The sequence below is a fragment of the Ornithorhynchus anatinus genome, chromosome X5 (genome assembly GCF_004115215.2).
Source record: "Ornithorhynchus anatinus isolate Pmale09 chromosome X5, mOrnAna1.pri.v4, whole genome shotgun sequence".
Taxonomy (NCBI): Eukaryota; Metazoa; Chordata; class Mammalia; order Monotremata; family Ornithorhynchidae; genus Ornithorhynchus; species Ornithorhynchus anatinus.
Genome location: NC_041753.1, coordinates 29,804,519 through 29,817,417, shown reverse-complemented (window position 1 = coordinate 29,817,417; position 12,899 = coordinate 29,804,519).

The following is a 12,899-nucleotide window of genomic DNA, read 5'->3' as shown; positions in this document are numbered from 1 at the left end:
TGTGCTATTGATTACCACTAAAAGTGACAGTCTTTGAAGAATAGTCTGCCTGCCAAAAAATTAAAATGTGGCTATCCCTCAGGATTTGATGGCATAAGAGTTTAGATCTACAATTGGAGAAGCATTTTGTTGCTTAGTTGTCAGTGATTTGGTTTGAATCAACCAATGATATTTATTGAGCACTCACTGGGTGCAGAACACTGTACTAAGCTCTTGAGAGAGCACAACACAACAAATTTGATAGCCACATTCCCTGCCCACAAAAAGCTTACAGTCTAGAAGGGGAGACAGACATAAAAGCTGTGACTCTAGACTGTAAACTCATTGTGGGCAGGGAATGCATCTGTTATATTATTATATTGTATTCTCCCATGGGCTTAGTACAGTGCTTTGCACACAGTAAGCTCTCAATACATATGATTGATTGATTGATTATTTACATGCAACTGCATTTCTGCTGGGTCATTGCTACAATATTCTCCCATCACTACTTGGCTTATGACCTTCCAGTTGTATTTCAGTAGGGAGTTGGCCCTGATGGGGAGAAGACAAGAGCAGCAGCCAACACTCGTTACTTTCTGTCTCCTATGACAGGAAGGTTGTTGTGAGTTTCATAGGCTCTGTAAAGGAATTTGGCTTCCTTGGAGACAGATTTATGGGAAATACTTCTTAGGCAATTGATGAATAGGATATCATTTTGGCATCATGTTCCTCAAGTTTGGGAAACATTGTATCATTTCAGTGGACGTATATTGTAGTGATTTGGATATTCAGTTGATCCATTACTACACATGAAAACACCCAAAGAATTTTTTCCCAAAATGACTCTTTAGAATCACGTATGCCTCTATTTCAGGAGAACATAAAAATTTTTAAAAAAATCAAACTGCAAATAGTTCTATATCATCATAACTTCATGTCTGTTGATGTGCAGAACGTTATCGCCACAGACAGAAAAATAGGGCTAAGACTCCAGTTGTCTGGGCTTTAAATCAGCCAAGGAAGGTCTGGGAGTGAGTGGGGAAAGAGGTACTGCTTTCATTTTCCAGTGTGTACAAACTTCAGAAGCGGTAACTCACTGTCAGCCTCCTCGCTGACCTCCCTGCCTCCTGCCTTTCCCTAATCCATTCTATGTTTCACTCTGCTGCCTGGGTCATTTTTCTACATATCTGTTCAGGCCACAGTTCACCACTCTTCAAGAACCTCCAGTGGTTGCCCATCCACCTCCTCAACAAACAGAAATTCTTTACCATCAGCTTTAAGGCACTCAATCAACTCAGCCCTTCCTACCTCACCTCGCTAATCTACCCAGCCTGCACACTTCACTCCTTTAATGACAAACAACTCACTGTACCTCAGTCTTGTCTATCTTGCCACCGACCCTTTGCCCCCACCCTCCCTCTGCCATGAAACTTCCTCCCCCTCCACCTCTGACAGACCATCACTTTCCTCACCTTCAAAGCTCTCCTAAAAATCGCATCTCCTCCAACAGACCTTCCCTGACTAAGCCTTGATTTCCCCTTCCCACCCTCCCCTCTGTGTCACCTATGCATCCTTAAACAGGTGACATACATCCCACCCCCAGTCCCACAGCACTTACATACACATCCTTACATTCTATTTCCCCTTTGTGCAATTTATTTTAATGTCCTTCTCCCCATGTAGACTCCTTGTGGACAGAGATTACATCTACCATCTCTGTTTTACTTTCCCAAGTGTTAATTACAGTGTTTTGCCAAAGAAAGTGCTCAAAAAATACCATCGATCGATGGATTAACTGACTGATCATTTCTCCCATCCCTTCCTGCCTTTCCTTTCCCCACTTGGTCTTTTATGGCTGTCCCAGATGGTGTTCTGTAGATTGCCAGTGGGGGGAGCAACAAAGTGTTGCCAGACCCAGCAAACTAATTACACATCTTGTTTTACCAGAACCAAGTTTAATAACTTAGTTGCCATCTGTTCACATTACTCCAAGGACAACAAACTGTAATTCAGTTTCTTAATTACAACACGAATCACTTCAGAATTCTAGTTTATTTGTGCAAAAGTGTGTCAGATGGTACATTAACCAGACACTGGCGAAGTAAGAGGACTGTAACACAAACACACCTCGATAAAGGTCATAAGGAGAACTTTATCAGGATCTGTTTGCGTGTTTGTTTTAGTTTTTTGACTACACCAGTCTGACTGTGAATAATAAAGTAAAAAGAAACTAGATGTATTTGAGGAGTTAAACAAAAGTTACCACTGCTCAGATGTGCTATAACTAAACAGGTGTGTTATGATTTTCATTCAGGTTTTTCTTTGAGGGACGTTTTACATGGAAGTATCCATTCTAATGGAAGTCAGCAATCTCTCTCTACTTTTCCCTCTCTATTAATCCCTCCACCCACCCTTACTATAGCATGCCTCTACGCACAGAGGAAGTTGATTTAGTCATCTTTGTCCTCTGACTGAAACCTTCTTTACTTCCCAGAGATAGGATCTCTAAAGAAATTAGACTTCGTAGAAGGCTTCGGCAGGGTGTAGACTCCCCAGAGAACAAGTTGATCCCACGATGGGCTCAAGCTATTTCCAAGCTGCCATGGGGCTCCAGGCTTCTGGTTAGGGAGCAGCACTCCTAAACATAATAAGAACAATAGGTTTCTTTTGAGGGTGAAATCCTCCAAACCTTTCCTTATTCTTCTTTTGCAAGAGGCAGTTAAGGAATAGGGAGGTGAGTGAAGAGGGGGAGAGGGGTGGCATTCTTTAGAATACTGCTCTCTCTAAGGTCACCCATGACCTCCTTCTTGCCAAATCCAATGGCTCCTACTCCATTCTAATCCTCCTTGACCTCTCAGCTGCCTTTGACACTGTCAACCATCCCCTCCTCCTCCATACCTTATCTCACCTTGGCTTCACGGACTCCGTCCTCTCCTGGTTCTCCTCTTATCTCTCTGTCCGGTCATTCTCGGTCTCCTTCACAGGGTCCTCCTCCCCCTCCCATCCTCTAACTGTTGGAGTTCCTCAAGGGTCCATTCTTGGCCCTCTACTGTTCTCCATTTACACTCACTCCCTTGGTGAACTCATTCGCTCTCACGGCTTTGACTACCATCTCTACGCAGATGACACGCAGATCTACATCTTTGCCCCTGTCCTCTCCCCCTCCCTTCAGGCTCGCATCTCCTCCTGCCTCCAGGACGTCTCCACCTGGATGTCTGCCCGCCACCTAAAACTCAACATGAGCAAAACTGAGCTCCTCATCTTCTCTCCCAAGCCCGGTCCTCTCCCAGACTTCCCTATCACTGTGGATGGTACGACCATCCTTCCCGGCTCTCAGGCCCGCAACCTCGGTGTCATCTTTGACTCCTCTCTCTCGTTCACCCCACACATCCGATCTGTTACCAAGACCTGCCAGTCTCACCTTTACAATATTGCCAAGATCCGCCCTTTCCTCTCCACTCAAACGGCTACTTTACTGCTACAGTAGTATTAAGTATTAAGTATTAAGTATTGGGGATTAAGATTGTGAGCCCCCTGTGGGACAACCTGATTCCCCCGTGTCTCCCCCAGCGCTTAGAACAGTGCTCTGCACATAGTAAGTGCTTAACAAATACCAACATTATTATTATTACAGGCTCTCGTTATATCCCAGCTAGACTACTGTGTCAGCCCTCTCTCTGATCTCCCTTCCTCCTCTCTCGCCCTGCTCCAGTCTATTCTTCACTCCGCTGCCCGGCTCATCTTCCTGCAGAAACGATCTGGGCATGTCACTCCCCTTCTTAAACACCTCCAGTGGTTGCCTATCAACCTCCGCTCCAAACAAAAACTCCTCACTCTAGGCTTCAAGGCTCTCCATCACCTTGTCCCTTCCTACTTATCCTCCCTTCTCTCTTTCTACTGGCCACCCCGCACGCTCCGCTCCTCTGCCGCCCACCTCCTCACCGTCCCTCGGTCTCGCCTATCCTGCCGTCCACCCCTGGACCACGTCCTCCCGCAGTCCTGGAATGGCCTCCCTCCTCACCTCCGACAATCTAATTCTCTTCCCCTCTTCAAAGCCTTACTTAAAGCTCACCTCCTCATTCATTCATTCATTCAATAGTATTTATTGAGCGCTTACTATGTGCAGAGCACTGTACTAAGGGCTTGGAATGAACAAGTCGGCAACAGATAGAGACAGTCCCTGCCGTTTGACGGGCTTACAGTCTAATCGGGGGAGACAGACAGACAAGAACAATGGCAATAAATAGAGTCAAGGGGAAGAACATCTCGTAAAAACTATGGCAACTAAATAGAATCAAGGCGATGAACAATTCATTAACAAAATAAATAGGGTAATGAAAATATATACAGTTGAGCGGACGAGTACGGTGCTGTGGGGATGGGAAGGGAGAGGTGGAGGAGCAGAGGGAAAAGGGGAAAAAGAGGGTTTAGCTGCGGAGAGGTAAAGGGGGGCGGTGGCAGAGGGAGTATAGGGAGAAGAGGAGCTCAGTCTGGGAAGGCCTCTTGGAGGAGGTGAGTTTTAAGTAGGGTTTTGAAGAGGGAAAGAGAATCAGTTTGGCGGAGGTGGGGAGGGAGGGCGTTCCAGGACCGCGGGAGGACGTGACCCAGGGGTCGATGGCGGGATAGGCGAGACCGAGGGACGGTGAGGAGGTGGGCGGCAGAGGAGCGGAGCGTGCGGGGTGGGTGGTAGAAAGAGAGAAGGGAGGAGAGGTAGGAAGGGGCAAGGTGATGGAGAGCCTTGAAGCCTAGAGTGAGGAGTTTTTGTTTGGAACGGAGGTTGATAAGCGACCACTGGAGTTGTTTAAGAAGGGGAGTGACATGCCCAAATCGTTTCTGCAGGAAGATGAGCCGGGCAGCGGAGTGAAGAATAGACTGGAGCGGGGCAAGAGAGGAGGCTGAGCTCCCCCCTTTTTCCCTCTTCTCCCTCTACCCCTCCTTCACCTTCTCCCCCCTTTCCCTCTCCTCCTCCCCCTCTCCCATCCCACCCCCTCAGCACTGTACTCCTCCGCTCAACTGTATATATCTTCATCACACTATTTATTTTGTTTATTTTGTTTAATGAGATGTACATTACCCTGATTCTATTTATTTGCCATTGTTTTCATATGTTCTTCCCCTTGACTCTATTTATTGCCATTGTTCTTGTCTGCCTGTCTACCCCGATTAGACTGTAAGCCCGTCAAAGGGCAGGGACTGTCTCTATCTGTTGCCGACTTGTACATTCCAAGCGCTTAGTACAGTGCTCTGCACATAGTAAGCGCTCAATAAATACTATTGAATGAATTAATGAATAGGAGAAAATGACTGGGTGTGTTTTGAGGACAAAACTAATTTTTTGTCAGTCAGTTGTCTTTATTGAGTGCTCACTGTGTGCAGAGCACTGTACTAAGTGGGAGAGTACAATATAACAATGTAAAAGACATAGTCCCTATTTCAGGGAAATCTCTGGTGGAAAATCTATCTTTTGATCTGAGCTTGCAGAAAACATCTGCAGCAATTGTCCCAGGCAGTCCAACAATCAGTCAGTGGAATTTATTGAGTGTTTACTCTGGGCCAAGGACTTTAGAGAGGACAATACAAAAGAGTCAGCAGACACGCCCTCTGCCCACAACAAGCTTTTTGGGGCCAAATAACACTGATCACACATTAGAACCTACCTCAAAGACCTGAATCAGCACATCAACCTGTACATCAAGCTTTTTTATCTCCACCCTGCCCCTTCCCCCCACTGCAACCTAGAAGGCAACAAGGTAGGCCTCAGAAGCCAGGCAGGCTGGGAGTGGGGTAAGAGGAGCAGCCAAATACCATCAACAGTCCTAGACAGTAGCTTTCAATCCTGCAAGCTCCTGGGCCAATCAGGAGACAGCAGTCATCAATCAAGAAGACTCCCAGTGCTTAATACAGTGCCTTGCACATAGTAAGTGCTTAATAAATATCATAATAATAATAGTAATTATTATTAATAAGGAGGTCTATACTAGGATGCAGTATTACTGGAAAGAAAATCCAACCTGCATAACCTCCATCTAATGCTTTCCTGTTCTTCCAAGATGAACTGTGACAAGGACACTAGGGGCACCTCTCATTCTGGCTATCAGGGAACATTTAATTCCTAAGGAACCTAAAGATCTTGCCAAAATAATTTAAAAATTTATAGGACTTTTGATCTGTAAGGAATTGACTAGTAAATGTTACTGCTTACGGTTACTGTTTCCAGAAGAAGGATGGTCATTGAAGGGTAAGTTAGGCATGCCCTTAAGAGAGAAATTTCTCTTCCTGGTGAACCTAACTGAATGGGCTTGGCAAACCGATTCTGTTTGTGTCAGCTAAATATTCCACCTTTCCCAGGCCCAAAATATGAGCCTTTAGTGATTAAGCAGAATTATCTCTTTCTATGGAAGCAGTAAAAGATCTAACAAGGGGAGAAACCACCATTCCCACCTGCTTATTCTCTTCATGAAAGCTTAAAAGTTTCAATCAATTTCAGTTAGGTTGAATGGGAGAAGATTTCATTCAAAGGAAATGCTTGGCTTATTATGATATTTATTAATGTCTAAGTAAATGGGGCATTGCCCTTCTGCCCCTCTTATGGTAGGAATAAAGAAATGTTCAAATGCCTTGCAGTTGAACTACCTTGATCTCTGAGGACATATTTTTTAGGGCAGTAGAAAATGTCACTGCAAGAAAGGAGCAGAGATTTGTCTTTGTGAAATAGAAATGCTTGTTTTTCTTTTAAATGACAGTTCATTTGCTTGACAGAGCTTTCTGTATAGTTTTACACTTTTCTGTCTTCTTGCTCATTGGTAAAAATGAGGATCCAGTGTTTCCTCCTGTTTTTGTTTCTGTAGGGCAACTTGTTAAGAGAAGTGAGTAGGGTTACACATTAGCCCATTGAGCTTATCTGTCCCATGTCCATGAGAGAGAACTGGTTCTCACCACACCATTCTTGTGCTCTTCACTCTCTCTAACCTAACTTTCTGTCCCTCACTCAAAATTCCCTTGCCTTAGGTCCATTGCCCATGTCCTTCACCCTGCCTGGAATTCCTCCTAACCAAATTCCTCCTCTTTACCCACTCCCCAAAAATCCATAAGGCATTCCCTAGTTAATACCTCACCTTTCTGGTCCCTTCTTGCCCTGTCATTAAGTAATTATTTATTATTTGGTGCTATCTATGACTCCTCTCTCTCATTCCAGCCATATATTCAATCTATCACTAAATCCTATTGGTTCAACCTTCACAACATTGCTAAAATCTGCCCTTTCTTCCCCATCCAAACTGCTACCATGTTAATCCAAGCATTTATCCTATTCCACCTTGATTACTGTATCAGCCTCCTTGCTGACCTCCCTGACTCCTGTCTCTCCCCATTCCAGCCCATACTTCATTCCAGCTGCCTGTATCATTTTTCTACAGAACTGTCTATATTTTCCTACTCCTGAAGAACCTCCAGTGGTTGCCATCAAACAGAAACTCCTTACTATCAACTTTAAAGTACTCAATCACCTTAACCCCGTGCCTCACCTTGCTACTCTCCTACTACATCCCAGCCCTCACACTTCACTCCTCTACTGCCAACCTACTCACTGTACTTTGATCTTGCCTATCTCACCACCAATCTCTCGCCATATCCTGCCTCTCACTTGGAACGCCCTCCCTTTTCATATTGTACAGACAATTACTCCCCCCACCTTCAAAGTCTTATTGAAAGCACATCTCCTTTGAGAGGCCTTCCCTGGCTAAGCTCTCATTTCCTCTTTTCCCACTCCCTTTTGTGTCGCCTTAGCTTGCTCCTTTTGTTCACCGGCCCCCAGCATTTATTTACATATCTGAAATTTATTTATATTAATGTCTGTCTCCCCCTCTATACTGTAAGCTTGTTGTTGGCCAGGAATGTGTCTGTTATATTGCTGTGTTGTACTCTCTCAAGCACTTAGTACGGTGACTTGGATACAATAAGCACTCAGTAAATACAATTGTCTGATTGATTGATGGATGGAAATAAAGTAGTTTACAACTGGTGTCTCTTTTAGGGTGCATACACATGAATCGTAATTCCAAGCCTGAGAGAAGGGGGGAGTGAAAGAAACCATCCAAGAGGACCAACATGAGCAACATTTCAAGTGAAACTGAAAACAAAAGGTCTTGGAAATCTCAAGATAAATCCTGCTTCCTTTAGCTTTTCAATCAATCAGTGGTATTTATTGAGTGCTCACTGTGTGCACAGCACTGTATTAAGTACTTGGCAGAGCACAGTATCACAGAATTGATAGACATGTTCTCTTCCTACAAGGAGCTTACAGTCTAGAGAGGAAGCTAGACACTAAAATAAATTACCGATATGTACATAAATGCTGCGGGAATGAGGGTAGCATGAATAAAGGGTACAAATCCAAGTGTGAGGGCAACACAAAAGGGAAAGGGAGTAGAGGAAAAGAGGACTTAGTCAGGAAGGCCTCTTGGAGGAGATGTGATTTTTAACAAGGCTTTGAAGGTGGGGAGAGTGGTGGTGTGTCAGATATGAAGGGGGGAGGGAGGTCCAGACTAGAGGCAGGACATGAATGAAGGGTCAGTGGCGATATAGATGAGTTTGAGATAGAGCGATTAGGTTGGTGTTAGAAGAACAAAGTTAATGTGCTGGGTTGCAGAAGGAAATCAGTGAGGTAAGATAGGAGGGGGCAAGGTGATTGAATACTTTAAAGCCAAACCTTGTGGAAGACTTAGTTTCCAGGTAATTCAGGCCCAGTTCCAAACTCAGAGCTACTCAACATTACAATTCCATTGGAATATATTCAGGGTTTTTAGGGTTAGAACCTTTGGTGTTGAAATTCATTTTCGTTTGGAAAACCTGAGGTTTTCTATTTCTAGAATAAAAGGAGGAAGATGGCTGTCTCATCTTATTTGGAGATGAAATCATTTTTATTAAATAGTATTACTTGTGAAGCATAAATAAGTCAGAAGCATCCAGAATAATTTTCACATAAAATATCTTTGGTTTGGAAACTAAAGCGGCAGAAGGTGGAGGAGTATGGAAAGGTGGAATTTTTGATGACTTGGAAATACGTTTTGAATTTTGCCAGTTTAAAGGGAACAAAAAGTCATTCAGGATAGTTGCTTAATCCAAACCAAACCTTCAACTAATGCTGATGCTTCCCTACAATTAATCAGAATGAAAAAAGGTTTTTATTGCAAAGGTTATATTGTTTCAGTGCAAAAATCTCTAGCGTGTACTGCTGAGGAGTATCACCACTGTATACCAATCTTCAAAGTGAGCCAAGCCTACACCCAAATTTGAGGTTCTAGATTCCTTAACTGAGCCATATTCTGTTTCTGAGATTTCAGAATTGTCTTGAATGGAAATTAAGAGTGTTATGGAGAGAGAAATTTATTTCAAATGGATTACATTACATAGATTGCAGCTGGCTTAATGAGAAGAATGTATATCTGCTGTTTAATCCACCCTCAGCAGAAACAGATTAGAGGTTTTGACCCATTTTCCTAGATCTTGAATCCATCTAACCACAAAATACTGAAATTCTCTTCTTTGCTCAAGGTGAATTCCTTGTGGTGTTTCTTAAACTTCTTCTGGGAATTCTACTACAGTCTTCTACAGTGATAATTCAGAAGAAGACACATGTATTAGGGTATTTCACACTTTCCTCTGGATTTCCAGAAGCATTTTCCATGTGCAATAAAGAGCCGAGAATTCATGCAGAATCCCGTGGGACAATGGAAAGATATTGAGCATCAGAAATGTGGAAAGTTCTTAAGTACTTACCTCAGCCCCTCTCCCCACAGTGCTTATGCACATATTTTCATTCTGGGTTGCTTCTTCTACCTGTAATTCATTTTAATGTCTGTGTCTCCCTGGCTAGATTGTAATTTCCTTAGGGACAGGGACCATGTCTATCATCTGTGTTGTACTTTCCCAAGCACTTAATGCAGTGCTCTGAACAGAGTAAATGCTCATTAACTACTGCTGATGAATAGGAAAATGTATTTTCTACCATTTGTAACATGAAGTAATCAAAGGTATTCATTTTGAACTGTATTAAATGCTTGGAAGAGTACAACAGGACTAGCATACACTTTCCCAACATGTTTCCCACATGTTTTCTATATAGTTTGTTAGTTATAGTATTTATTAAGTGCTTATACATGAATCAATAAGAGTAAAATAGCAAAAGCAGTAAATAACATATTCAACAATCCAAAATAGCAAATTAACAATGTTAAAAGTAAGTTGCTGCAACAGTTCTTGGAGGGGCAATATTTGAACTGCTGCTGCCCCCCCAAAACAGTTCTTGATTGATGGATAGTGTCACTCATCAGGAATGACAAGTGAGCCTAAAAGAGAGAGAGAGGGAGAAGGAGAGAGAGAGGAGAAAGAGAGGCAAAGAGAGGTGGTGGTGGTAGAGAAAGGACTAGGAAGAGTAGAGGAATATGAGCGAGTAGGTGGCATGGGACAAAGAGATATGGGAATAATTCAACAAAGTGGAAACCCAAATGTCGAAGTACGCTTCATAGTTCTTAGCTAGCCCCTTGATATTTTGTCAGCAGAATGAAAAATAAACTGCAGTTGGTGTCCAAGGGAGAGGAGAGGGGGTGAAATCAGGAAAGAACAGACTGATTTGCTGGAGTTTTCAACCCAAATGATAAATGAGCATATAGAATTAATAGATTTCAGGCAATTTAATGAAGATTTACCAACTCTTTTTAAGTGAAATGGAAACTACTCCTTGCAGCTTCTTGATTCCACTCTCTTCTTATAGCTAATCAAAACGAGTCTAAAAAGGAGGAAACATTTTGAAAGGAAAGATTCAAAGATTTACAACATCCATTCCCAGTAAAGGATTAAACTTTCTCTGGACAGATTCTGGAGTCTGTGGCCTATTAGGAGAGCTCCTCCACAAGATGAGACAGTGTGAAACCTGGTAGAAAGTCCACAGCCACATGAAGGACAAATCTTAGACAGTTGAAGGGATTGGAAGGTTTCATTTATTACAGAAAGTAAGGAGGCAGTGTGGCTTAGTGGACAGAGTAAGGGTGTGGGAATCAGGATAACTGAGTTTGAACCCTAGATTTGCTATTGGCCTAATGGGTCACCTTGAGATAATCATTTAACCTCTCTGACCTTCATTTTCCTTGCCTATAAAATTAGAAGATACCTGCTCTCCTTACCTCTTAGACTGTGAGTTTAGATAATTAGATGTCTGATCTAATTATCTGGACTCTACCCCAGTGCTTATTATAGTGCTTGACACCCAGTAAATGCTTTATTGTTATTATTATTGTTATATGTGCACTTACCCCAGTGTATGGCATATAGTAAGTGCTTAATAAATACTATTATTTTTATTATGGACCTAAAAACACCTTGTTAAGTGACAAATAAGAAGGAGAAAGCAGTCTAGGATATGAAAGGAGTGACAAGTGTGTGTGTGGGGGGTGCCGGGGGAGGAAGTGTTAGGTTTGTATAGGAAGACATAGGAGCAGAAAGAAGAACTGAAAAAGGGAAAAATGTCTGGATTAGGAAAAACCCATTCCTGGCTATAAAATCCTCAACCTACCACGGCTAAGTACAAAGACTATACCTGGGGATGCTATTAAAATTACACCACATGAAAAGGGTCATTGTAAGCAGCAATCATGCCCTTGAGTAAGACTCATTACATGGATGGGATAATGACTCCGATTTTCCTCAATGTCTACTTCCTAGGAAATAAATTGGGATCTAGGGGACAAGAACTGACACTTTTTGATAATCAAGGGGTGACCTAGAGGATGACTACTGAAAATAATCTATTGTGTTTCTTCTGCATCAGATTTTATAAATGCAAACACTTGTTTCCATTCAGTTCAGGGTTTTGAAAATGTTTTCCATGCATATTTTTAGGTGTAAGTTTAGAACTTGTACATTAAAATGCATCTCAGTGTTCCTCTTTACACACTCCCTGAACCCAAACAATTCCAGCTGGATTCTTCCCCATTAGGAATGCAATCATGAAGATCAGGTGTTTTATACAATGTATCCGAACAGAGTCTGAACCATTCACACAATTATTCCAAAAAGAAAACCTTTATTGAGCACACACAGGATGCATGAAAGATGACAGGCTACTTTGAGTTTTCAAGTTTATATTTCCATTAAATTCATTATCACATTCATAGACTAGTAGGTCATTAGAAGAAGGGTAAGGGTTGTTAGATCGTTAATCTCTATCCATAAGGATTGATGTCTAGCGGAGCATCTTGGTGTCACTGTTGGAGAAAGCCGGATGGATGATAAGCCTGACCTAACAGGAGTGTTGCTCATTGTCCTATGCTCTAATGGAGTTTATACATGACTCCTATTTTTGAAGGGATTTATAATCTGTTTCCTTTCATGTGAACATTGTACATATACTTCTCAAGACACAGATTTCAAAGCAGACAACCATTATCTGGAGGTCTGCTACTGTCCTATGTAACAAAAATAAGTGGGTGGGATTTGTGATTGGATGTATGGGTGTTTTAGATACTACTTGGGAGGATTATACTGATTTTGGTACTTTGCAAATTTCACATAAAATCATTCACCAATAGTCCAACTGCTATGTCTGCCTTGAAACCTGATATCATGATGTTTCCTTAACATGAGAGTTTTTGAGTTTTCCCTCCCCTTTCCTCATCACTGACCCCATCTCGTAGATGGGTAAGGGATTACTGGGGACGTGTAGGGCTTGGGGGCTGATCCATTCATTCCCTTAACTCTCCCTTATTAACTCCTGTTGGGACCAGAGAGATGGCATCTCCTCTCACTTCTTGCCATTGGGGTAGAAAATGAGACATTGGATCCACAGTGGATGAAATAACTGGCAGCGTGAAATCTTTCTCAATGAGGTTCAGATCATTGGACCCATGAACCCCACACCTCAG